Raw genomic sequence first — 25365 nt, 5'->3', positions numbered from 1 at the left:
CCTTAGATGCTAAAAAGAAGAATCAATACTAAATGTTTTATGTCACCTTAGAGTTTGTAGACTTCTAAGTTATAAGAAATAAGTAAATAAGTATTCTGTATGAAACTTGAATTTGCCAAGATTCTTTGGGACCCTTTGCTCTTTTTATGTTTTTCTTGTTTATAGTGAAGGGTGAGGTAACATAATTGACTTCAGCTTATGGCATCAAAAATTTTCTCATCTTATCTTCCCTTTGGAGAAGAGTTTATAGTTTGTGTCTTAGACTCACAGACATGTAAAAACGTAGCAATGCTTTTGGTTCACTTCACAGAGCACATGCACTAATAGGCACACACTTACTCTAACAGATATCTGTAACAGATTCCCACCAGGCATAGGGATAATAGCGCAGTGCACCCATAATGGGTACGTGTAACAGCAGAGCAGAGAGAAGGCAAAAGAGCTTCTCACATCAGGTGTTTCTGTGCATGGTGCAGAACATTCTCGAGTATTTTTACTGCATTGAGTAAGGGTCCTTCACTGCTACTCTGTCCTGGCTTACTGGAGTATCTCTGTTAGGAGGCCTGGCACCAGGCAGGGCTGAATGCCTTCTCCAAATTCAGAGATGAGATGTGCCCATGTTTCACTCCTGCTTTATTTTTATATATGCTGTTGTGTGTTATAGGAGAAAACAAAGCAGGAACCATCCCTGAAAACCCTTTTTTTTTTTTAAATAAGCTTTATCCATGACATCATAATTCACTTCTTGGGGGGAGATTTAAAAATAAGACTACTCTCAAAATGCCTTTTCTCATGTGTGAGCAGTGATGTAATGAGAGCACAGGGCTTTTAAAATAATTTATCATGCAGTAATTGTCATCATTCCCATGCTGCATTTTTCTCTATAAGATTAGGAAGCAATGGCATTCTTTATGCTTAATGGCACAAACAATTATAGTACTGACTTGGCACTGGTTTGCTGCTTTGGCTGGCTCTGATGCTGCTGGTTTTTAAATTGGCTGCAAAGCAGCCGGTGGGATCGATGTATAATCAGTCGTCTGTTGGCACGTGGTTCTGGATAGCGTTTTCCCTTTGACTCATCTCTGATTGCAGGGAATTTGCTATTGGCTGGAGCACATTGGAGAGTATGGCTGTATGCAAGTTCCCTGTGAGCTATATGCAAAGTCCCTTTTATGGCAAAAGCAAATAGTTTCACATATAATAGGAAAATATGCACCATCCTAATTTACTGTTTCATTGCTCCTTGGGCTTTCTTTCTAAATTTAATATTATAAACTCTTTCAAATGTTCCAAGTTCAAAACCTGTGTGACTGAGTTTTGCCAAATAGTGCTTATAGTGTGCTTAGACATTGTGCTGCAGAAGTTGAGGCTGAACCAAACTGAGCATCCTTGCAGTATTCTTCTGTGGCTGAAATGACTTCAGCCTCTGTAAGTGTTTCTTGGGGAACATAGTAAGAGCCCAAGCAAGGAAATAGGAGGAGACAGGCCAGATCATTAATATTGTAGTGCCTTCCTTTGTGGTATATTTATGGTTCCCCTTAGGCACAGACCATTGGGAGTTGGAGAGTCCGTCAGTTTTGGCAATTACATTTACTTGGAAATGGAGATATTCACTGAAGGAGTTATAGAGAAGTTCAGTGTTCCTATTTGACCATCTGAGAATGTCAGTGCTGCTCCCTGAAGTGGGCATGGCTTTGTAAATTTCTGCTATACCAACATCTATACCCTTGAACTGTCTGTGTGTGATTACAAGTCACGTTTGGCTTATCACATCTGTGCAAAGCATAGTGCAAATAATTATGTGTTGTAATACTTAAAGCACAGTGAAAAAACCTATTTCTGTGCTGGAGGGATGGAGGGCTTACTTGTAAGATGTAGGGCTGAAATCTGGGAATACTGCACTATGGCTTGAAGAGCAGAAAAATTTGTGCAGAATAGGAAAAAAAAAGCAAGAGGCTAGTAGATGCACAAAGCTATCTGTACAGCCAGAATTCATAAAGTCTTTTCATTTACCATTTTGTTATTTGACTCCTCTGCCTTGATATCTCCTCTCTGAACATGTGTGAAACTGAAGAAGCAAAATCTGTGCACATCTAAAGATGTGCCAGGAAAAAAATCACCTCCTCTTCTGTTTCTGTGATCATCAACTTCAGTCCAATTTTTAAAACCTTTAAAGAGCTGTTAATATGGTGGGAAAGATGCCCTTCTAGTTGTACTCACTAACTTATCAGCTTCTCCAAATATATATCCACTTTTCCCTTTCTGAATTTTTGTTTGCCCTGATAACAGTGCTCTGCATCAATTGGGCTTACCAATGAAACTGGTTGCATTTTTTTCTCTTGCTGTCTGACTTCTGCTGTATTTTAAAATAGCTTTTCACCAGTTTTAGGTGTTGATTTCTGTCAGCTTAATTTTAATGAGTCTTGTGTCAATATATTGTGTCATCTTTTGAAACTTGTACAGGTCTTTGTAGTGAATGCTTACCACAGGTACAATTAAACCCAAGCAAGCAAAAGCCTTTCAAATTTGAAGAATTATATACTATTAATTGTTTTCCAAGCTAATAACACTATATATTATTTTATGTTTGGAATAGCCTGACTGGTATTACAGAGTGAAAGTGGTTGAATTAATGGTGTATTGCAGCGTGTTTAGGCAACCGCACAGAGGCTGAGGAGGATCTGTGGGGTCTGCTGCATCCAGAACTGCTTAGGCTTTTTGCATAGGGATGACTGTATTGACCTATAATGATTCCAAAGCTGCAATTACTGCAAAATGAAAACAAAACCCTTGAAAGTTATTTTGGTGGATACTTCTGGTAGATGCTCTGTGGACTGAGCTGTTACTACAGCCTGGAAGTTTTAACATGCACCAGTGTTTAAGCCATGCTGTGTGTTAACCAGCTTATTGTATCCATTTTCTCCCAAGTGCAAGAGAAGCTAAGAAAACTTTCATTAAAAAAATGATCCTGCTAATTTAAGGTGGAATGAACTAGTGTGAAGTAATAATTTGGCTTTGGTTTGCTTTACAGTAGTACCTCCTGGAAGGACCTGCTGTCAGGTTGTGCAGGAGCTGGAGCTACCGGTGGACATGTGAGCAGTACTTTATTAAAACTGAGTGGCAATGACAGAAGAATCAGTGCTGCTAATGCAAGCTTATTATTTTAACTCTCCAAGTGCCTTCCAGAACATGGACTGCTTCTGGTGCTGTCACACTGCCCATTAGAGCAAGAGCTCTTTAATAGTCTGAGCAGAAATCATTCTGCTTGCTGGGTGTCAGAGGAGGTTCTGTTCAACACTGCTGTCTTATCACTCTCTGACGTGGTGGAACAATACTTCATCCCAGTCAGGGATGTTTAAGATTTGAATATGGTCAGGAAATTCTTGAAAGTGAAATGCAGGAAACCTTAATTTTTGTTTTTGAGACCAGAGATCAGATTTCAGGTTTCTCTTCTAAAATGAATGTGCCTGAAGCATGTTGTTGTAGTTGCTTTCATGTTGGTAAATTATGATATTTTCAGAAGACCACAAAATACTGAGGATACTGGAGGGGGGAGCCCTAGTTCACATAAGATTTATTCCCAGTGAAGTGCCCCTTCCTGCTAGCTGCTCCTAGCTCTGTCCCCAGGCTGGACACAAACTGCACGTGAGTGGAATAGCTGTGCACCACATCTTTTCTGCAAAAACCTCCTGTAACCCACTGGTAGCTGCTGAAATAGCCGGAGTAAAAGCTGCATTCCTGCTGTGCTCAGGAAACCCTTGTTCCTTCTAGTGACCCCCATGTTGCTCTTGTTGTAGAATTGAGCCTATATTTCTGTTTTTCCTTTCATCTGAACTGTTTTCATCTTCTATTGATGAAATGGACTATAGCTGAAACTGTATTTCTGTCTGGAATGCTGTTTAATTAGAATAAATGATCCAGTGTGTACGTAAGATTATTTTTCTTTAATAAATCTTTTCTCCATGTGTATATTCAATGACAAAACTAATTAGGAATGACAAACACGTAATTTAATAGGTTAGAGGGAAAGATTTGTAATGCCTCTTGTACTGCTTTTCATAGCCAAATTGTGGACACTGTGGGTTCTTTGTTTGCTCTGTCACCTTGAAGTTCAGCTTACCAAATTTAGCTCAGCATTCTTGTGTTTTTGTAATTTTTGCTGTTGGCCATCTCAGGGTTCTTATTTCAATTACATTTTTATCTCACTGGTTCTTTTTTATTAAGTTACCCTCCTTATAAAAGTTAATTTTAATTAACTCTAGTAATAAAGAAGTTATGGAAGCTGTAACTAAGATATGGTAACATAAATTTTGACTAAAATTTACATTTAAAAGAATGGAAAGTTTTTCTTTTGCTATTTAATTAAAAGTTGAGTCAGATGTGCAAGCTGAAGGGAAAAAATATAACATACTTAATAGAGTTGAAATGAAATATTCTCTACTCTCTTCATAGTTTTTTGGTTGACGTGTTGTTTTCGTGTTGTTTTGGTTAGATTTTTTGGGGGGATTTTTTTTGGTATTTTTGCAAGTTATATAACTTTCCCCATCAGGTTTTTCATTCTTTTCTGTCTGAAGTGATGCATCACACCTGCTTCTGAAGCCAGGGACAGCTGTTTCTCATTTTTTTCCTTTTAAGAAACAAATGTTGTTGTCATTGGAGTCAGTTGTGAAACTTGTAGAGACTTTCTGGTATAGGTTTAGGCTTTTGGGAGTCTCAACCTGGCAATACTATCATTTTCCTTAATTATTCCTGCAAGTTCTAACACTCACTGCCTTGCTGGGACATACTTTGACCCAGACACTCCTCTGTCTCTTCTGTAAAGAGCTGTTCTTGTTTACTGTTTTAAACATCTGTGTTCTTTTCCGTCTTCTCACCATTCACAATGGAAGATAATTCAGCTTTTTATATAATGCCCCTGATTTCCTTCTCTGTTCCCCCATATCAGATGCCATTGATGATGAGGATGACATTGGAGTTGTCACTGCTGGCCCAGGTATGGTGTAGTGCTGAATGAGCAGGAGGAGCCCGCTGCTGTAAAAGGTGCTCTTTCTGCTCTGAAAGCAGCATTAGGCCAGAAGAGTTGCTTTGTCCTTGTGCCAGGACTGATAGTCTTCCCTCTCCTGGAGTTTCTTCAAGCCTTTCTTCCCTGTGCCAGGAGCACCTTTGTACATTCCTTTACAAGTACAGTTCTTACGATGAGACCAAGATACCTTTCATGTTTGTGTCTAAGTTGGACCTACCTTAAAATCCCCTGCAGGTAGTAAATCAGTTCAGCTACCCCAGTAAATTTCTCTGGAGAAAAGCCAAGGGAAGGAATCAAGGTGGTTTATAAACTTTCAAAATACATACTAAGTACTTTTTCCCTTAACTTGGTGATTTACTTCTATTCATTGTTAATAAGTTAATGTGGAGAAACATTGGGTTTGGTGCCAAAAATCATCAGAAACATAACCCAGAGCAATTTTTAGGGGCACAGCTTTTAAACAAGCTTCTGGAAGAAGCATTATTTGACAGTACAAAAGTGAAATAACCCAGTTTGTTATTTTAATCTCGTATCTCCACTTCTGGTGCTCTGTCTTGTGGATGATTTGCATTCAGCTGAGGCTTTGGCTGATAGGTTACCATAAATGGCTCAAAACCAGATTGTTCCACTTACATATAGCAATTTTTGTGTGTAATTAGAATAAAGCTAGGCAACTTTCTGAAATACCTCTTTTCACCTGATCAAACTTGGAGTCATTGTTCCTGAAACAAAACAGTTGGCTTTTTAGAAGTTCATGGGCTTTTTTGCCCTGTGAAGGATAAGAGTCACTGTTCTTTGGAAAAGGCATCTCTTGAATAAGAATGCTTTTTTTAAAAAATTTAGATAAATTCTTATAGATGGGAATTTGAAATTAACTGGTTTTGTATATATATTTTAAAAATATTCAATCCCAAAATATGCTTTGAAAAGGTCAGTGATGGTCTTTGTAAAACGGAAAAGATTCAATTTTGCTCTTGCTTCCTTTGGTGAATAGGGAGCGGCTTCGTAGGTAAACTGATTTTTCATTGAAAACTGAATACCATGCTTGTACAATTTATCTTCTGAATGAAGAAATATTAGTAGGCAACCTTGGTAACTGACTCAGGAGTTCAGCTGAGGTTTGGGAAGACTAAGCTAATGTATTCTGGGTGTATGCAGAGCAAGAAAACAAATAGCTTTTTGGAGTAGTTTGCCCTTGTCAAATGAAAAGAATATGCAGCAAACGAACTCAACAACACAGTCCCTGATGTGTGGCTCACTGCACAAGCACAGGAAAGATTATTAGAGGCTTTCCTCACTGAGCCTTTCCCAGGGAAAGTGTCACTAGGGTATTACAGCCCCTACCTCACACATGGAGAAAACACTTGTTTTCACCATCTTGCAAGACAGTCGTGGTGCTTTATTCTTTACCAGTTTGCCCCAAGATTGCTGCTGCCAAAGGCCTCCAGACAGGCTAAGCACTCGGGTCTGAGAGGCTGCAAATCTCTCTCACCTCATTACTATTGCAGAGGAAAATGTGGATGATGGAGAGCAGACCTGGCTATCCTTTGAGTGTGTTGTTTGAGAAATCTCCTTTTTTGGCCTAGGATAGGGTCTTCTCCTGGCCCAGAAGCATGAGTTAGTTAAGAGTGAAAACCAGAACAGACAGGACTTGTAAAAGGATTTCTACTGTCTGCTTGTTTCCCTACACTTCTGGTGAGGCCTCACAACAAAGTCAGTGACAACTTCTTGTGTGCCAACCCTCATTTATGGGTAAACTGGTGTTGTATCACTGTATAAAGTCCTAGAAGAGTCTTAACAACCCAACAGCTTTGCTCTGGGGCTGTGTGAGCCTGCTTGTGGTGGCTGCAGGGTAGCAGTCCATGATTGGAGTGCTGAAAAATGAATGTCAGAATAATTCATTTTCAGAAAATGTAAATTAATCCAAAGTAAATCAAGTTCATGGAACAGAAATCTAGGTAGCAGATAAGTGATAGAAATTTCCTGTGGGATTCCCATCTCTGTGGGAGGTTGCTGTACATTGTAGAAATAAAAATGCTTTTTCTTTTTTTTCCAAAAAAGCACATAAAAAAAAGGTTGAAAACAGTTTAAAGAAAATAAGAAACATCTGTCTTCCTCCTCACCCTTTCTTGTGTAGGTTATTAGCCACTTCCCTGCTAAAACAGATTATCATATTTTACTCTTCTTTTTTTTTATGTGTGTGTAGGTTTAATATAGAAAAGCACTGGCCAACTACAAGCTGTTGCATTTTGATTTTTGTGTGTGATAGCATTTGAAGAGAAAAAATGAAGACCAGAATCTTACTCTTAAAAGTTTATAACCAAAATCCGAATCTCCAACTAGGTTACTTATGACAGCTTTCTTTAGATTTCTTCTCCAGCTATATTCTTATTGCCCATTTCAGCTGCAGTTAAATATTTCCCCTTAGCTGATGGTCATCTTGGAACAGGCAGAGGATGTTGCTGGAACATGTCTGAAGGCAAAAGAGAAGTGCTGGAACATGTCTGAAGGCAAAAGAGAAGAGCAATGAGGCCATTCTACCTCGGGAAACTCTCCAAAGGAAGTATTACACACTTGGCTTTTGTGCCCTGATATGTGAGACCTTGTGATTTGACTACTTGAAGTGGTAAAACTCAAAGTATGGTTTGAGGTACAGTTGGTTTTGCATTGTGCAGCACAGACTGTGCTAGCTGTAAAGGATATATTGCAGTGATACTATTTATTGTCTAATTAACATTTTCTCTCAAAGATTATTAACTGGACTATCTCCAGCTACCTCTTAGGTCAGTGTTATCTCCACATCAACTTTTGAAACACAAACCTGCCTTGCAGGTCAGGATTAGCTGCACATAATCTCACTTGTGGTTTGGGAAACTGAGTCAGGAAGTTATTTATCTGAACACTCGTAGCTGCTCCTCATCAGGCATCAGAGTAGGTGCCTGGATCCTGGATATGTTGTCACCTAAAGGCAGCTTCCCTTCTCCGGGATGTTTGAGCTTTACTATGCTTCGATGCCCTCTGCTGCTCCGTTAAAATACTGCTGTCTCCTTGCTATCTGAGGAGCGTGGATAATTTCATTCGACACTTCTTTTTTTCTATAAATTAATTGGCCCAGTAGTTCCTCTGCTGAGAAGTTGCTAGTAACAAGGATTAGAGTAAGGGACATAGACTGTGCTGAAAATTATTTTCTTTGAAGACGTTTTTTCACTTCTGAAATTTTGACATGATTCAGACTAAGATCATGGGGTTTTCTTGTTTTATGTTGTATGTATATATGTACATACAACTAGTTTTTATTGCTGTTTTCTTAAGTTTCTACCTAGACAACATGTAGTATCTGATATTCAAAAGTAGAGAGCCTGATATAAGGAGCTATAAATTTTGATTTGGAATCTTGAAGTAGTTTATGAATTGCATTGTAGATGCTTATTCTTTTCCTGTGGTTTTGTTGGTTTTAGTTTTTATTTTTCTTTATGTTCTCCTCCTCTAAGTCTTTTTGCTTTATATCAGTTAGTTTGGTAGATCCATCCCCTGGTTACTCCTGTTCTCTAGAAAGTAGCCTTAAGGCTGAAAGCCATTATTAACCTATGCATTTTGCTGTGTTGGAGGCCTGTTGTTGCTGTATGGTCCCAGCTGCAGTGATCTTTGTATTAAAAATCTGTGGATTAAGATTCCTTCCTGCAGTTTCAGTTTTTTCAGTGGTTCTTTCTAGCTCTCAGGAACACCCATAATAAAACGTTACATTAGACCTGGTTTTCCATATTATTAAGATAGTCACAGAAGTTGAAAGGAAAATTGCTGTTACGTGATGCTTGTGACCTTATGTATATTTGATTAATCCAGTTTACCTTTGCCTCAAGACAAGCAGTTGTTCTTTGTGCTTAGTGTGAGAGTTGTGTGCCCAGTGTCTCATTTGAATTTGTCCAATTTCAGCTTCCAGTGGCTGGTTTGTTATACTGTCTTACAATTAGTGGATGTAAATAAACTTCTAGTAACTGTGATTTACTCATGGGGAGATATTTGAATGCTGTAATTCTGTGTTGTCTCTGTTCATGAAGGCCCATAGGTAAGACATTGTCTTAGCCCTTAGGCCATTTTTATTATAATTCAAAAATTTATAAAAATATAACAACCAAAATTGTGGAGGGCTTTTCAAAATCAGTTTTATCATTTGTAAGTGCAGTTATAATTATTTTCTTATTCTTACTGAGTGCACACCTTAGCTATTTTTATTTATTAATTAGTAATTGTACCTACTTCCTAGTTCCCTTTGTTGATTCCTTAACAAGAGTTACTTGAAATCTGCCACTCATTCACATTAATTTATCATATGAATTATAGATTATGAAAATCTTGATTTTAAAGCTGTGCCTACCAGATCAAATGCTCTGCAAAAGTTAAACTGTTTCATAATTGCCCTTAAGCCTCCCAGGCACACCTGGTATCAGGGTGTGGCATCAGGTTTGTTTGACAGGACTGCTTCTCTGTTGGTGTGCACAGAAAAGTTTTCTTGGTTCCCTGCTTATGCTCTCCTGTTTGTGAGAAGCACATGATTTCCCTTATCTGTATGGAACCATTACTTGGCACAGAAAGTGAAGGCAATTTATAATTCTGTTTTTAAGATAGGCTGTCAGCAAATCCTGTCCTGACCACTCTTGAGAGTATCTTATACAAAAAATAATTGTTCCTAGATTGGTGATTGATGTAGCAGAACTGATAAAAGTTACATTGTTTAAAAGTGTTTATAAATCACCCTGTCCATATGTTCATTTCCTGTAATCTGTCATTATGGTTTCAAACATAATTGTGAGAGACACAAAACTGGCTTCGTAGCACTCAGGAATGAGGTTTGCTTCCATTTGGTCTACGTTGAAAGGTGGCTCAAAGCAAAAATTATAATCCTGGAATACCATGTATGTTACAACAGGATATCTTTGCTCTGTGGTTTTGAATTACTGAAGGGCGTAGTCCATCTTTAGAGTTTTTCCCCTAGCATTGCTGGGATTTATGCAAAGTAACTGGGCCAGTTAAAGGGATTGCTTGGCAGAGAGGACCATGTTTTTTTAAACACAATTCTTTTTCTCACTTGGGAGGTTAACGTTATGACAAGCTGGGTTTACAGTCAGTGTTGAGTGGGGATTTTGGCTCTCTCTGGCACAGATGGACTACTAGAGCACTGTGTGGTATGATCACAGCACAGAGATCTCTGCTCTGTTCCTGAAGATGCTTCCCAGTTTCTCAGCTAGGCCCAGAAACTGAATGGGGGAGCAGTTATTGCAGCAAGAGTGAAATCTGAAACTCTCTCTTCATGCACAGGTTTTTGCATTGCAAGGGGTGGAAAATTAGTTTTGGAGAAGCAGTCTAACTTTTACTATTATTATTTTATTATTTTAGTTTTTTGTCAAACTCAGCCAGGAGCATGATGGAAGCAGAGGCTTGCTCTGTTACAAAGTGCCCCTACTCCAGGGTCTTGATAAAACAGGAGAATTGGTAGAGCATAAGCATTTTTTAAACTCTGTTTCTCCCTTGGGTACCCAACCATGACTGGTGGCGAGGTCACTGGCCTTCAAACTGTGCATGTTTTTTCCAGTTAAAGATTATTCCTTTAAAGAGGTAAAATAACTCACACAATATTGTCCTCTAAAGCTGCCACACATTCTTACAGAAGTATTATTAACTGTCTACACATCCTATCCAATTTTTTTAGTCACAAGTCTTGTTAAGGAATATGTCCTTTGCCAGGCTCCATCAAAATATACGAGCCTCTTATTCTGCATAGTGGACAAGGACAACATTTGAATTAAACATGGTAAAACCAGGAAAGTATTTTTTTCTTTTTTCTTTTTTTTTTTTTTTTTTGCTACTTCTTTATTATCTGGGTAAATTTTCAGTTCTCTCACTTTATATAAAGGTTTTGTACTGATGGACTGAGATCTTTTACTGACATCTGTGTCAGTTAAGTAAAACACTTCTTTACTGCAGACTTGTTTGTGAGGAGCAGATTTGAATGAGTTCATAACTGTAAATGCAAAAAAATGTGTCATTTAAGAGACAAATGCAAATTGTACTGAGTGATTGATTTAGTCAAGAACTAAGGAATAGCTTGGGTTCTGAATTAGGATTTGGGGATATAATAAAAATTTTTAGCTATGCAGTTGAAAGTATCCCTTAACTCCAACCCAGGATGTATTTCTTTCTCTCCATTTGAAAAACTGGAAAAAAAACCCGTATTTGAGTTGTGTTGCTCAGTAAAGCAGGAAGAGGAAATTCTGTTGCTGGTGTTGTAAGAGGTCAGAGTACATGATCAGCCCATCTTTTTTCTCAAACAGCAAATCAGTGCTTTATTCCTGTTTTCCAACAGAGAATTTATTAGCTGCTTCAGGTGTTATGTTTATGCATTGTATCAAAATATGGCTGGTGTGATGGTACATTTCAGTGCTCTTTTATTTGTCAATCCATTTATTAGCATTTTATATTTATAATTTTAGGAGAGATTTCCTTTTAAAACATGATCAGTTTTACTGTTAGCTGAGGAACTTCCTCTTACTTGGGAAAATTATTGGTAGTGTCTAAAGAGTTATATGCCAGCAAAATTTGCTTTTTGTATTTTCCCTCAATGCATCTCTGACTTAGATTTGTATTCGCTTTGTATGTGTGCAGACACACTTGAGATCTGATTTTAATTACTGGATAGGATTTACAAATCAGAAATGCAAACACAAGCACACAGCTTTTTAATCATACATAAGTCACCTTTCAAAAACTGTCAAGGAATCATATTTTTAGAAGCTTATTATTTGTATAGACACAAGTAATGCAATAGCTCAGTCTTTGAGATTATGAACGCGCTTATGATGAGAATATTCTTGGCATAAGTCAGGAGTATTATATAATAAGGAAACAATGTCTTTTTATACTTTTCTTCCAAAACATTCCCTAGTGAGAACTAGGCGAAAAAAAACCCCATAGGATTGCCTATGAATAGATCCCCTTGCAACATGATAACTTCAGCCAAATTACACAAAGCAGATTTAAGATCCTTCTCATGTTTTCATAGTTACGTTTTTAAAACCCTCTATTGGCATCTAATATGAATTCTGATTGTGTAAGACCCAGACCAACAATGTATAGATGGTATTAAACTGTCCCTCTAGCAGTATGGATGCCTAAAAGGCAGGAGACCCAGTTGTCAAAAGCAATAAACTATTTGAGTGACCTGAAATAAAAGCAGTGGGACTATTCCAGATTTACCTGGTGCCCCAGAATGTACAGAAGAGCAGTGCTGAGGCTGAGGAAAATGTCTTTGGCCCAGTAGTGCTATAGGTTTATGATTGTGGACACCACAAATGTAAAGCCTAATTTAAGGTCAGATCCTTTGTAAGGCAGCCTTCAGAAAGGTCAGTGACCTGCTGCAACAAGAGGTGTCAGAAGGGCGGGGGAGGGATTGGCCCCTACAACAGCTCAGATTCAGGAAATAGATGAGTGGTAGGTGGTTACCCCTCTTCACTCTTTCTGCTTCCTCTGGGGCTGTTGTAGCTCTCTGGTATCACACAGAATATGGCCCAATACCTTACACATGGCCACATGCAAATGCTGAGAGCTCAGGTGAGGCAAAGTGAAGAAGAATGTGCTTATAGCAACTGTTGTCTGTGTTAATGATGTTTCCTAGTGTTTCACGAGTAGTTTCTAAAGAAAGCTGTTAATCCATGGTGGCCAAGAGAATGAGAAAATATATTGGTACAATAGGTGGTATTTATAGTGGAAATGAGGATTTGGGAGTTAAGTTAATGGTCTAAATGGGGCAGGAACTGTTCATCAGCAAGCTTAAAAGCCCCCAAAGAGAAGTAGTTTTTTGGGTGTGCAATACATCTGTTTCCAGACAGACCATCTGGGAATAGGTATATATAGCCAGCCTCCAGAAGACAGAAGACTTGATTCAGCCAAGCTGCTTTTATATTAAATAAGAAACACAAAGTTGATTTGTGATAAAAGAATAGAGCAAAACAGTAGTTAGATGATTTGAAGGATGCTGCTTAAAGTGGGAAATATTTTGTGGGATAGTGTGTTTTGGAAGTGGCCTCCCTCTGGCAGGCCTAAACCAGGACACACATCTCGGAAAGAGCAGATAGCTGAGTGATGGACCTTGTCTCTGAGCCAAACATGAGACATTGCAAGGCCTAGGATTAAAACAGTGGAGGCCTTTTGTTACTTTTTTGTTCTGAATTCTGATTTCTTCTTCAGAGCAGCTGTACCTTAGACCTCCTCCCCCACCACTGTATCTGGTACAGATAAAGGAGAATGGCACTGGAAGACACCGTGGTCTGTAATTGGCTTCCATGCAGGATCAAATCCAAGTGAACTGTTCCTGGTGGAAATTTGTCTAGCTTGTTTTTAAATCTATTTGTTGACCAGGATTGCAAAGCCTTCCAAACCCAGCATTTCCTTATTGTTGTAGTTAGCTTCCCTTATTGTTTGTTATTCTTCTCTAGCTGCTGCTGTGGCTTTGAACACACAAAGGGGAAAGGAGAATGAGATCACCAGCCAAATTTATACCTTTTACCATTAGCTATTTGTCATCTCTACAAAGGCTGAGAAGCTTGTTCTTTGTTTTTCGCCCCATGAGTTGCTACTCAGATAATTTTTAATAGAGTTGAATGATGTCCATGGAAAAACTATGGAATTTATAGATGTAGTGCATCAGTGAAGAAAAAACATGGGTGCTGATCTGCCTTTGTGCTTGGCAAGATAAATATAATAAACTAATTGTGTTGTGTTCTTTGAGTTGACTGATAAATGGTGAGCAAGATCTTTTCTTAAGGAAAAAAGGCCCCTTTTGAGGATCTATTTTAAGAAGAGAAATAAGTAATGGCATAAAATGTGGAACATTCAAAAGTGTTTGAAATTTGACAGTGGATAAACTCGTATAAAATCTGTTAACTGTGTGTTGAGGACTGCATAGCTCATTGATCTCCTAGTTCTCTGGAAAGCTTCACTTAATTGAACTTTATATATTTCAGTGGAAAAAAGATGTGTGCAACCATGCAGGAAGTTGTTTCAGGCTTTCAAAATAAATTTGTATATGGAATATGGGAAAAGACATAAAAGATATCTCTCTCTTTCATGGCAAAAAAAAAAAGGAATTTGCTATACTAAATATGTTGAACAAAACACCATTTAAAATCTGTGTGTGTGTATAAAAATGTATTCTTAAGTGGATCTTTTTTGAGGGTATTTGAAGAAGCATAATTCTAGACTGTAAACAAATACTTTATAGTCAGGGGAGACTGGTAAAAGAAATGAAGTGAGGAAAGAATGCAGGAGATTTTCTCCTCTTCTTTGATCTTTATCTGCCCATATGTGTAAGAAATCACATCCACGTCTGTAGTTTGGCTGTATCTGATATGGAATTCAGGGGTTCTTGTAGGTCCTGTACAAAGCCCAACAAAGTGAGTGAGATACTTTCCATGAAATTCAATGGCTTTTATATCAAGCTTTATTCACTAAGTTCCTGACAGTGATAGTTTGGTTATCTTTCATTTACCAGAGCATATAGAAGAATGAAAAGCAAAAAAGGAATTTATTAGTTAATTTATTTACACACATTTTCCTTAAGTCCAAATGCTAGTAATAAAACCCAGAACCCTCAGAATCCCCCCAAACTCCTCCCTTCTCCAAACTCTTCAAATACAAGCAACTAGGGAATTTTATAAATAGATATTCTTACCTTTACTACAAAAAATTCATGCGGAAGTCCTATCTTGGAATAAGCTATTCATTAGTTGGCTTGGCAGAAGGAACATAATCCAAATGAATGAGCTGCCAAGAGTATTTTTAGTGGTTTTATATGTTGCCCATTCAAATCTTGGAAAATTTCTTCAGAAAATTGGACAAACTGACCACTCATTTTTATGGGCTTTCACAAGATCTAAAAGTGAAAAACAACTATTGTATTTAGCATCTGTTAATGGAGGTTTCAGGCTACAGAACTTGAGAAGGTACTGCTGGGAAGCTAATACAATAACCATAAAATATTGGACTGATAATAGGAAACACTGGCACTGAACAGATATGGAAAGAGTCATGCGAATATTCCATATCCAGTCCTGCTGCCCTGTGCCGAGTGCTAAAGATACTGTGGTGAAACATACACAGTAGTAGAGATCTGGAACGAAATCAGAGTCGAACTCAAGATAGATGAAATTGTCTTTTTCTCCCATGAATGCTATTCATTGGATAATTCTGTCTTTGGAGAATTAAAAGCCAGGAACTTGGACACAGAAGAGAAAGCAAGTTGTGCTAACATTTTTCCAAGTGGGGAAATATATGTCTTTACCCCACATGTGTAATTAAGCCCTCATCTTCCTATATTTGAAGTCAGTGGCTTTTGCTCTTGCTTCTTTGGGAATTGGATCTAGACCTGTGCTGCCATTGTAACTGTTCCCCAGACAGGTTTTTTTCTCCCCAAGCTGGAAGCTAGAAAATCAGTAAAAGGAAAACTATTCACCAGATATCAAATTAGTTTCAGTGGATTATATTTTATTTGACTTAAAGTGGAAAGGAATGACAAGAGAATATTACATTTTTAATCCCACATAAAATACATTTCTGGGAAACTTCTCTGCACATGGACCTTTTTTTTCTCAGCAGCAGTCTTTCTTTAACCTGTATGTAACTTACATTAAAAAGCTGCCCTCAGAACTTCTGCATACTGAAATGCTCTGCAAGATGGGATATAGGCAGGAGATTTTAATGTTTGGGAGCTTTTTCGGTTGGTTGGGTTTTTTTTATTTTATTTTTTAATTATCTAAAAAAAAACCCCAAAACCCTTCCTAACAAAATTTAAGTCTGTTTTGCTGCTTGTGAGGGAACATAGCTGGAGGATGCTTGAGATGTCAGAAATGGTACAAGCTTTTTGACTGTGAATAACCAGAGATCAAACAGAAGTTACAGCTTAAGGCAGAAGCAGCTTAAGGACCCATTTGAGTGGTGCAGGTGCCCACCAAGGAAGGTTCCCAACATCTTCAAGTCAGGCTGCCCTTGTGTAAAGCAACCCCTTCCAAACAATGATGGAACTGTTCTTCAAGGGCAGGAAATCAGCTGGAGCCAGTGGGGCTGAACAAACTTAAAAATTGAATTTGTCTCTAAGTGGAATAATAACAAGAAACACTGAAATTATATTTTGATTTTAGATCAGTTATGCCATTGCTTAATATAACTCAAAGATCAGCTCAAGGTTAAAGGGGCAAGAACTGCTTTCTCTGAGAAGAAAACTCATCTGGCTGAATTTGATTTATGCCACAGTAAAGAGGCACCGTAATCAGGCTGACAAGTTTTAGAGTTACTTTGGGCAGAATTTCAGACTACTTTTCAGTTAAAGGCTTAGTAAATCTTATCCTTCAATATATTAATTTAAAATGGCTCTTCAAAAAGTGATATCTACTTTAAAAATCAGGGTTAACAAATACATTAGCATAAAATAATTCCTTTGAAACTCAAAATTTATGAATTTGTCTCCATTTATAGAACTGGAAATTAGGATTCATATAATGGCTGTCATCTAACAATATGGATTTAATATTTTTCCTTTTGACATTTGTTCTGTTGCCAGGCTCTATCTGCTTATGGTTTGTGATCTGCTTTGCATTACGTTTATAGAAATATTACCACTAAAAGTGCTACATGTAGTATTAAATAACAGGGAGAGGCAGGAGACATGAGTAGAATCACTTGTTCACAAATGAGGAGTTTGGATGCCTCATATCAGCAATAGGGTATAAATACCCATAATCAAATCATTGGTCTGGCACTATGGATAATCCTGGTATGAAATTGAGGCAGGCAGGAGTACAATATCCCAGTGTCCAGGGTTATGAATATTGGAGATTATTCATAGACAAAATGCACAAGAAAGACTTTCCTATACTGGCTGCTCTTGCTACAGTTTATTCTTCTTTCAGTATTTCCCCTGTAAACTCCTTTTATACGTAGGCTTGGCAGTTAGCCATAAAATTTCACTTCTAGCAGGGACTTGGCAGACAGTGTCTTGAGTCAGGAAAATTATTTTAAACAAATTTTTAAAATACATGTATTGGGGCTCTTTTAAAAGTTAGAGGTGCAGTAATTTTTATTTTTTTTTTCTGAGAAAAAGGGTTGGGTTCAGTGGGTTTTTTTAATTGCAAATTCTCTAAACATTTTCCTAAAAAAGGGGAAAAAAATGTTTTAACCAAACAGTGAAAACATGACTTTTCTTTCAAAAGCGTGTGTCTGAAGGTACTGTACATAAGTGTCAAAGACTTGTGTATTTTTAATTGATGGTTTTTAGGTATTGCTTTAAATCAAATACCTCATGTGTCACTGTGATGGAATAAAGCTTGTTTATGATATAAACTGTTGGGAAAATAGTATGCACCATAAGTAATTTTAAATGCCCACACTCCTTCTTGATTTACTTTTCCATACCCTGTCTGTAAGTTTTGTACACAAGAGTCTTGGAAAATCAGCCCTTCAGCAAGTTCAGCATAATGCAATAATTAATCAGGTTGTGTGAGCAGGTGGTGCCGTTGTGTGGGGGGAGTACACTCGGGTTTGTGAGCATTCCTGGAAGCAGAACAGCCTTTCTCATACTTCAGAGTAATTTGGGCCACCTGGAGCACCACAAATCGGCAGGACAGATTGTGATGGTGATTGTGGTTCTTACAGCTCACCTGTAGGCTCAGAAACAAGTCCCCCTGTGCTCTCCCCTGTCACTTTTCTCCTACAGTGAAGTGTCACTTTGCTGCCTTATTGATTTTAATCCAGAGGTTCAGCAGCTGATAGCATTCCTGCCATAGCTCTCCTTAGCCTGGAATGACTTCCTCAAATACTGTCAAGTGTGTCTCCAGTGAATGAACACATCAAGAAGGACGTGAGGACTACTAAACTAGCACAGGAATTTTATCGAAAGGAGATGAGTCTGTGATAGGTACCTGACTCTCAGGAGAAATATGTAGGATTTCTTCCTTTTTTTACTGGCTTTTTACATGGAAAGCATTATTTAAAAGCATTGAAAAATATATCATCACAGAAGTAGGATTGCAATTTCATATGACAGCAGGGAAAAAACCTCTGAAAAATAAGCCTCAATGGAAAGATTTTGCATATTTGACACCAATGTGCCCTTGTGTGATCTTTGAAAGCTGATGGTCCTCTCCTTTCACAGACATAATGCCCATCCTTTCCTCCATGTTACTTTTGTTTTTCCACTGCATGCGCTGAAGTGAGACCAGCTTTAAAAATTGCATGGCAAAGCAGTTAAAAGAACCTTCATTTGGATGTTTGCAAATACATTTAATAAGTTATTTCATAAAAATAATTCCAGATATACTTTCCAGAAACTGGAATCTCTTTTTCTATTATGCACCTGAGGCATTCTGCGTGTTGGACTCTGGCTGACCTGTCACACTGTTTGTGCTGGATGGGGAACATGTGCTGTGCTGTGTGAAGGTGGAAAAATCCACTGTATCCAGGTGCAAATTTTGAATATGCATTCAGTAAAGCTTTAGTGCATTATTACTCTTTTATGAACTCCAGGAAATAGACCTTTATATTTTGTTAATGCAAATTTATAAGTAGGCCCAGAGATAATTAACATGTCAAAATGTTTTGAAGATTGTCTTCCCCTTCATGCTTTGTACCTACTGTAGATAGATGCCCATATTTGAAAGGGCAATGTTGAGAGTTGCAAAACAGGAGGTGGAAGAGCTCTATAAGGGGCATGAAAATCTGCCTATGGGCACTGAGATAAAATTCTCAGCTGTGCTGCTCTGACAAAGCACTTCATCCTTCTTCCTGAGGTCAGATTCTCGTCCGTAAAATGGACATAATGCATAACCTTAAAAAGCTGCAGAGAAAAAGTTTAAAGACTATTTATTGTATTTGTATTATGAAAATGCTCTCGTTGTGTCTGTGCCAAGTTTTCTTTGAACAACTGCATGCAAGGGCTGAGTATTTAAATACCATATTGTGGAGAATGTTTTCTAATTGATAATTTATAAATTGTTTTATTAAATGCTAGGATATAACTTTTAAGTTCTTCATTGGGAATGTTAATGTAATCGATGATTTTTTTAAAAGAGAATATCATGTTTCTAATAAACTTTTTAAAGCATCCCATTCCTTCTTTTTTTCCCATTTTAAATTTCTGCCTTTATCTCTTTTCCAAACTCCGGCGACTATTTGCCTCAGGCTGGCTACTGAGAAAGTGGTAGAGTGTGCTACAATTTATATTGGTTTATTGGTTATGTTTCCTTTCAGAACCTCTGTGTGTTTTCCAGGGTCTGTGGCTTTTGAGCCATTTGCCAGCTACACGTGCAAATATTCAACTTCTAATTCTCCAGACCACTTAGAAATGGAGGGAATTGGAATGATGCTAAACATTTCTCTGTGTGGTTTCCATTTCAGATGGGGCAGGGGAATGGATATGCATTGAGAGTTCAGATTTATATATTTCCATCTATGTAGTCACATGTACTTTTAAATCTTGGAAGACATGTAAATACTGGAAACTCAGGGACAAGTTTTTCATATTTTTTATCCTGGGCAGCTGTCCTGGATGGTTGGACCTAAAAGCTGATTAGAGACTTTGTCTGGCTCCCTGACTATCCCCAAAGTTAGTGAATAGCCCTCCTCCCTGTTCTCAGGAGAGTATCTTCTCTATGTTCTAATGCTGGTGAATGTGGGACAATATTTACCACTGCAGATATGCAGATATAGAGCTTGTATGGCTCTGGTTGGACAAGCATGACTGTAAACCTGGGCAACTCAGTCTAGATTTTCAGGTGCATTGCCAGTGATGTAATGCACCAGTATTTGCAGGATGTGCTGATCAGGATTTTAAGAAGGTCCTCTCTTTTCTAGACAATTTTCTGTTAAAATAGTAATTTATGGAATATCACCCAAGAAAATAAAACAGTTTGCTGTTGTTCAGAGAGGCCAGAAGCAAGTGCTTCTCTTGTCAAAGTCAGCAATGGAATAAAAAGGTATCCTGGGACTCTGGTATAGGTCATCAAATCTGTCAGCGGCGAGTGAAATAGAATTTGTGTGGAGTTTTAGTAAACCCATCTGAACACTGTCATTAACTCAGAAATTGAAAAATAGCAACTTAATTATGCTTGAAGTACTTCAATACTGATTCCTCTTCGCAGGAATGTGTAGGTGCTGTCCTTGGTTAGATGCAGGAAGAGCTGTACGTGTCAGGTATTCTAATGCAGTTGCTTTCTGTTTGGGCTAGTTTGTGGATGGATCCACAATTTCTTCTCCATGCCCACAAATTCCATGCTCCCTCTCTTACTGCTTACAGAGAAGGAAGGAGGGGATACAGACCCTTTTCAGTGCCAAAAGCCTCAACTAGCTTATAGGTGCCAAACAGCCAAGCAACATTTCATCCCTTCCTGGATGCCAAAAGCCTCAAGTATCCCTGTTCCACCTGCCAAAACATCCAACTCTGTCCTGACAACTCCTGCAGAGCAGGCCTGGGCTGTCAATATGAAATTTTGCAACACTCCGACAACGGAAAAACTTGGATGCAGTATAATACTGAAAAACATGCTGAGATTCGCCTTCAATTTAGTATGAAAATGAATTATGCTGTAAATATTTCCTGTGTGTGACACTTGCGCATGCTTTATTCTCCAAAATTTGAATTTACTCAAAACTTCTGTAGAATTAAAATATATTGCAGAATTCAGCACTGAGAGGTCTAAAGTCCATCTGAGCCCCCAGATGTATTTTTTCATGTAGCTCAGTAAGTCCATCGTTTGCCTTTTGGCTGATTCCTTGCTGGTAATTCACCTTGTTACTGAGCTTTACCAGCTTGTGTTTCTGAAATGTTGTTATGGGGCACAGGTTCCATTTTGCAGTGAGTTTGCAGTGCTGAGGCCAAGTGCAAGGAGTAGGTAATGTAACTGAAATAATGTTAAAAATTTGAAAACTAATTAATTCTAAACATCTGCTTAAAATAGCTGCATTTACTCCCAGGTGTTTTTTATCAGTCTAAAATAATGATGCATTGTTTTTTCTCCAGGATTTTAAAATTCCAGATATGTTCTTTTTAACATACTGAGTAATACATAATTTACTTTGGTACATAGAAGTAAAAGATTTATTAAACTCAATGACCTATACAGTGCACAATTAGGTAATATATAATCCATTCAGCAATAGTAGAATTATATCAGGAAATGTCTTGAAATCTGTTTTAAGGAAACAAGAGGAGTTTTTAAGCTAAAACCAGGCAGTGCAAGATCTTTTAATAATAATTCCTATTTGTCTGGAAATATGTTTTGACTGTTCTGTTTAGTCGCTGCTACAAGTGAAATAGTTTCTCCTAGATCTGTAATCTGCATTCTACACCTCACTTAGAACACAGAATAGAGGTGTAAATAATTTTTGTATGTGACCTTAGCAGTGAAAGAGATTTCTAGCGTAGCTTGTTGCAAAGCTCTAGACATAGCAGCCAGAGTTAAAAGTGAAGGATACAGTTCTGAGGCTGAATAGCACATCCAGTGATTATCTGCAGGTAAATACTTGTTCTTTCCTGCTCATGGATACAGTCATCAGTGCAATTTGATACCTCTTCCACCAAGTGTAGTGTCTGGAAATGAGAATCTGGGAAATGCATCACAGAGCTACTCAGGCAGGATATTTTCCCTTCAGTGCCATAATTCCTTGTGCTACCTCCTTTTGGAGCTGTTGTAGGTATGAGGAGAAGCAAATGGCACAGTGCAGTGCTGCACATGAAGATTAGTGAAGAGCAAAATAACCTTGTGCATTGGAAGACTCTGAAAGTCAGGACAGTGTTAAAAGTATTTATGGGTTGTGAGAGTGGGCAGAAGCAATGAAAAGGAAATGCTTCATCTCTGTTCAAAACACCATCAAGGATGAAATTCACTCCTGGGAGAAAGGCCAGCATGGAGCTTTGGCTATTGCTTAATTTACACCTTCAGTGGTACAGAAGTGATGTTTATACTCTTCAACAGGTTCCATCCCTTGGATGAGTTTAATCCAAAGAACCTAAGTTCTGTATGCAATTATAAAGAATGCATTATTGAATAGCAATATGCTATAACTGTGCCTTATCTCCTTTTGGTGTTTCTTTTAGATTTGACAAGCCTTAGTGAATTAATACAAACCACTTTAGTAACCAGTCGTGAGAAAAACAGAGGCACTGCCACCCAGAGAGCTGCAGTGACACTGGCATGATAGCAGGTGTATTGGTAAATATTCCTCTGTATCCTAGTCCTCACATGAAATAACAAAGGCTTATTTTCAAATCACTTTAACTGTTTGAATAGATTTTCGTGTGTCCACCCAGCCCCAGGCATGATCAGTGTAACATTGCTGCATCTGCTGCCCAGAGGTTGTACTGAATCTCTTCTGGAACCTGACAGAGCTGTGCTCCCTGCCTTGGGGAGGTGCTCAGGGGCTGTCACAGGGCAGGATTTGTGTTGATGTGTGCATGGCAGAGGGACTGTCACCTGGGCAGTCCGGCAGAAGAAGCTGTGTGCCAGGTCTCTACATTTCTTTCATTGCACGTACTGCTGGCATAACTCTTGTGTCAAATACTATGGACTTGCCTTGTGTTTGTGTTTAAAGAAAAATTGTATGCTAAAAACTCTAAAACAAACATTTAAGGTATCAGGGAATTTCTGCTGAGAAGCTGAATGTTTTTTACACTGAATGCTAAACATTTACATATCCAAGCCTTATGTAATAGATGTCTGAATAATAATAAAACTGCATAAACTGACCTTCATTCTCTGGCACCACTTCTCCTTTGAAGTCTGCATGACCAAATTCAAGACAATTATGTCATCCTTCATAACAGCCAAACAAAAGTTTGGCCAAAAAATCATTTTTTTCTCCATCTGACAGCACTGTGTTTGATTTTTGTAATGTGTGTCAATGTAGCTGTTGTTATTTACTGGGTGCTACGAGTGACAGTAAAAATCCCCTTGTTTTGGAGTAATGATCAGCCCTGTTAACATCTGGATCTCATTTCTTTTACCTCAGTGCCCACTTCTGCTATACTTGGTTACTTGGAGCAGAATGTTGCAAGGAGAATATGGCTGGAGAACATGCATGAGAGTATGCACACCAGTAATTTGCAGAACGTGGTGGTGCAGTATGTGCCCATATGTGACAGAAGCAAAAACAGAGCCCTGGATGGAAACAGGGAAACTGGCACTAACACTTTCCTCTCTGTTCAAATCTACCAGCTCCACACTCCAGTAAAATTCTCTGTAGACAGCGCTGTCAGCTAAGGGCTGTCAGCACAGAACTCAGATTGCACATTACTGGTTCCTCAGACCTCGAGGAAGCCTTGGCAAACTGTCATCCCAATCTTTGAGGCTCTGTCACCACGTGATTCAAAACTCAAAAGTTTATTTTCCCTTACCCCCTGATTCAAGTAATCATTGCCCCGGTCCGTGTTTTGTGTTGTGACTTTCTTTGCTTTCAAAATGAGTTAGATTAGGATGAAATATTTTGAGTCTTACCTTTATCATATACACTGGGTTTTTTCAGAAAGTTTATGTGGGTTCTTTTGCTCTGACTGCAATGTTTGCATCCAGCCCTGTGTTCACATGTGGTATAACTCCCTCCAGTGACGTGTTTTCCCATCCAGCTCTACGTAAAGAGCAGCAAACCATCTAGGTTGTGTTTATAGCTGCTTTATTTTATCTGGGCTCACTACAGCACTTGTGGCTTTATTGTGTAACATCATGGGTGCACATGTGCATGTCCATGCACACATTTACATTTGTGCTGATACATAAATTCTTCCACAGTGAATATGCAGATATGTGTCTTGCACTTCATCTGTTGTAAAATTAAGGCACTAAATGAAAAACTGTTCTAATATGGTCCAATGTTTCACTGCTGAACTGTGTTAGAATTATCACTGAAGACAATAAAAACATGAAAAACTGAAGTTGAGCAAGCTGGGAATGCAGTCGTGATGTACAGTAATATCCTTCTATGTCCAATTGCAATTAGCTCTCCATTTAATTCCAAAACGAGTTTCCAAGGCTTTGTTGGTGTAAATCATGATGTTGGTGATCTTTTCTTTATTTTACTTCAATTTAGTACCATGGTGAAGACAAATGTAATGTGTAGAGTTTATGAAACCAGACAGCTAGTAAATCAATATTATTTTGGTAGTAAATTACTAAGTCAATGCAAGCTGCTTTTAACTCTTTCCCATGGGACAAATAGCTTGAACTAGCTGGAGCTTAAATCAACACTGTGGGCACTGCATTAGTCAATGATTCTAAAGAAGGCTTTGTTGGCATAAAGTTCTGCTTTGATCATCACAGTATTTACAGCTTTTTAATTAGATACAGTTCAGAACAAAGGCTTTTATCAAAGCAGTTTGGGAAGTGAACAACTGGACTTTGTTTAGGACTTTAGATGACATTCTGTCTGTTAATATCATGTGGCTGGTTTTAATACAATGATGAAGTTAGGATTATTTTAGGCGTTGTCACTGCTTTGTCAAAAGAAACTAGCTATTTTAAAAAAGAGTGGCATGTGTTGCTTTTTTATTATCACAAGTTTATTTCTATTTTTAATGTCACAATTTCTCAACATGCTAAACCCCAACCATTTGCTTTGGGCTTGCAGAGAACAAACTAATTTTGCACCCATAAATTTGAAAGGAGTGACTGTTTTGTTCGTCTTGATTTATTTTTGTGTGCGGAGTGGCTTGGGAAGTGCTGAGATTTTTTTGTCAAGACTAAAGGCAGTTGGTTCCATTTTCAGTGTCAGACATTTCAGACTTGGCTTCTGATATAAAGTAAACCCAGCATCAGTGTGAAAATTCCTCGGGGATCTTGGCAGAGCTGGGCTCTATCATTTTTGGAATGGTAGATTGGCCTAAGAGTGCTTTTAAAGCTTTACAGTAAGTGTTGTAAAATTTGTCAATTTATAAGAGCAAGAAAGTTAAGAAGCCACTGATGTTTTTAGACCAGCTTCTGCAATTCAGAGATCAAATAAAGACGTTTACCCTCTTATAAACAATTCCCTTCTTTTTTCTTTGACAAGCTGACCACTGAAGTCAACGAGAATAAAAAAATTGGCTGGAAATAGTAGTTTTATTAAAGCTTGAATTGAGTTTTCATGTTCCCCCAGTTGTAATTCTTTTGGGGCAGAGTAAATATTGGTCAATATGCTCTGCCACCTAAGAAAAGTAACTCACTTTTATCCACAATCTGACTTTCATAATGATACCAAAAGCCATTACTTTATGTTAGTGGTATTTTTATGTGCAAACTATCACCATGGTGGTTTGAGAAATCGGTATTTTA

The 25365-nt window shown here is 38.1% G+C and overlaps 1 protein-coding gene across 7 annotated transcripts in view; it reads left to right on the top strand.

The window, feature by feature from the left end:
- Positions 1-25365, top strand: part of ADAMTSL3 (ADAMTS like 3) — a 178931-nt gene that overhangs the window by 57072 nt on the left and 96494 nt on the right. The gene's annotated exons all lie outside the window — the stretch shown is intronic.

This window comes from Pseudopodoces humilis, chromosome 16, assembly GCF_049639895.1.
Source record: "Pseudopodoces humilis isolate 2021_Gansu_Grassland_sample_001 chromosome 16, ASM4963989v1, whole genome shotgun sequence".
NCBI classification, from domain to species: Eukaryota; Metazoa; Chordata; class Aves; order Passeriformes; family Paridae; genus Pseudopodoces; species Pseudopodoces humilis.
The sequence above is the reverse complement of the archived record's forward strand: the minus strand, read 5'-3'. Positions and strand labels throughout refer to the sequence as shown.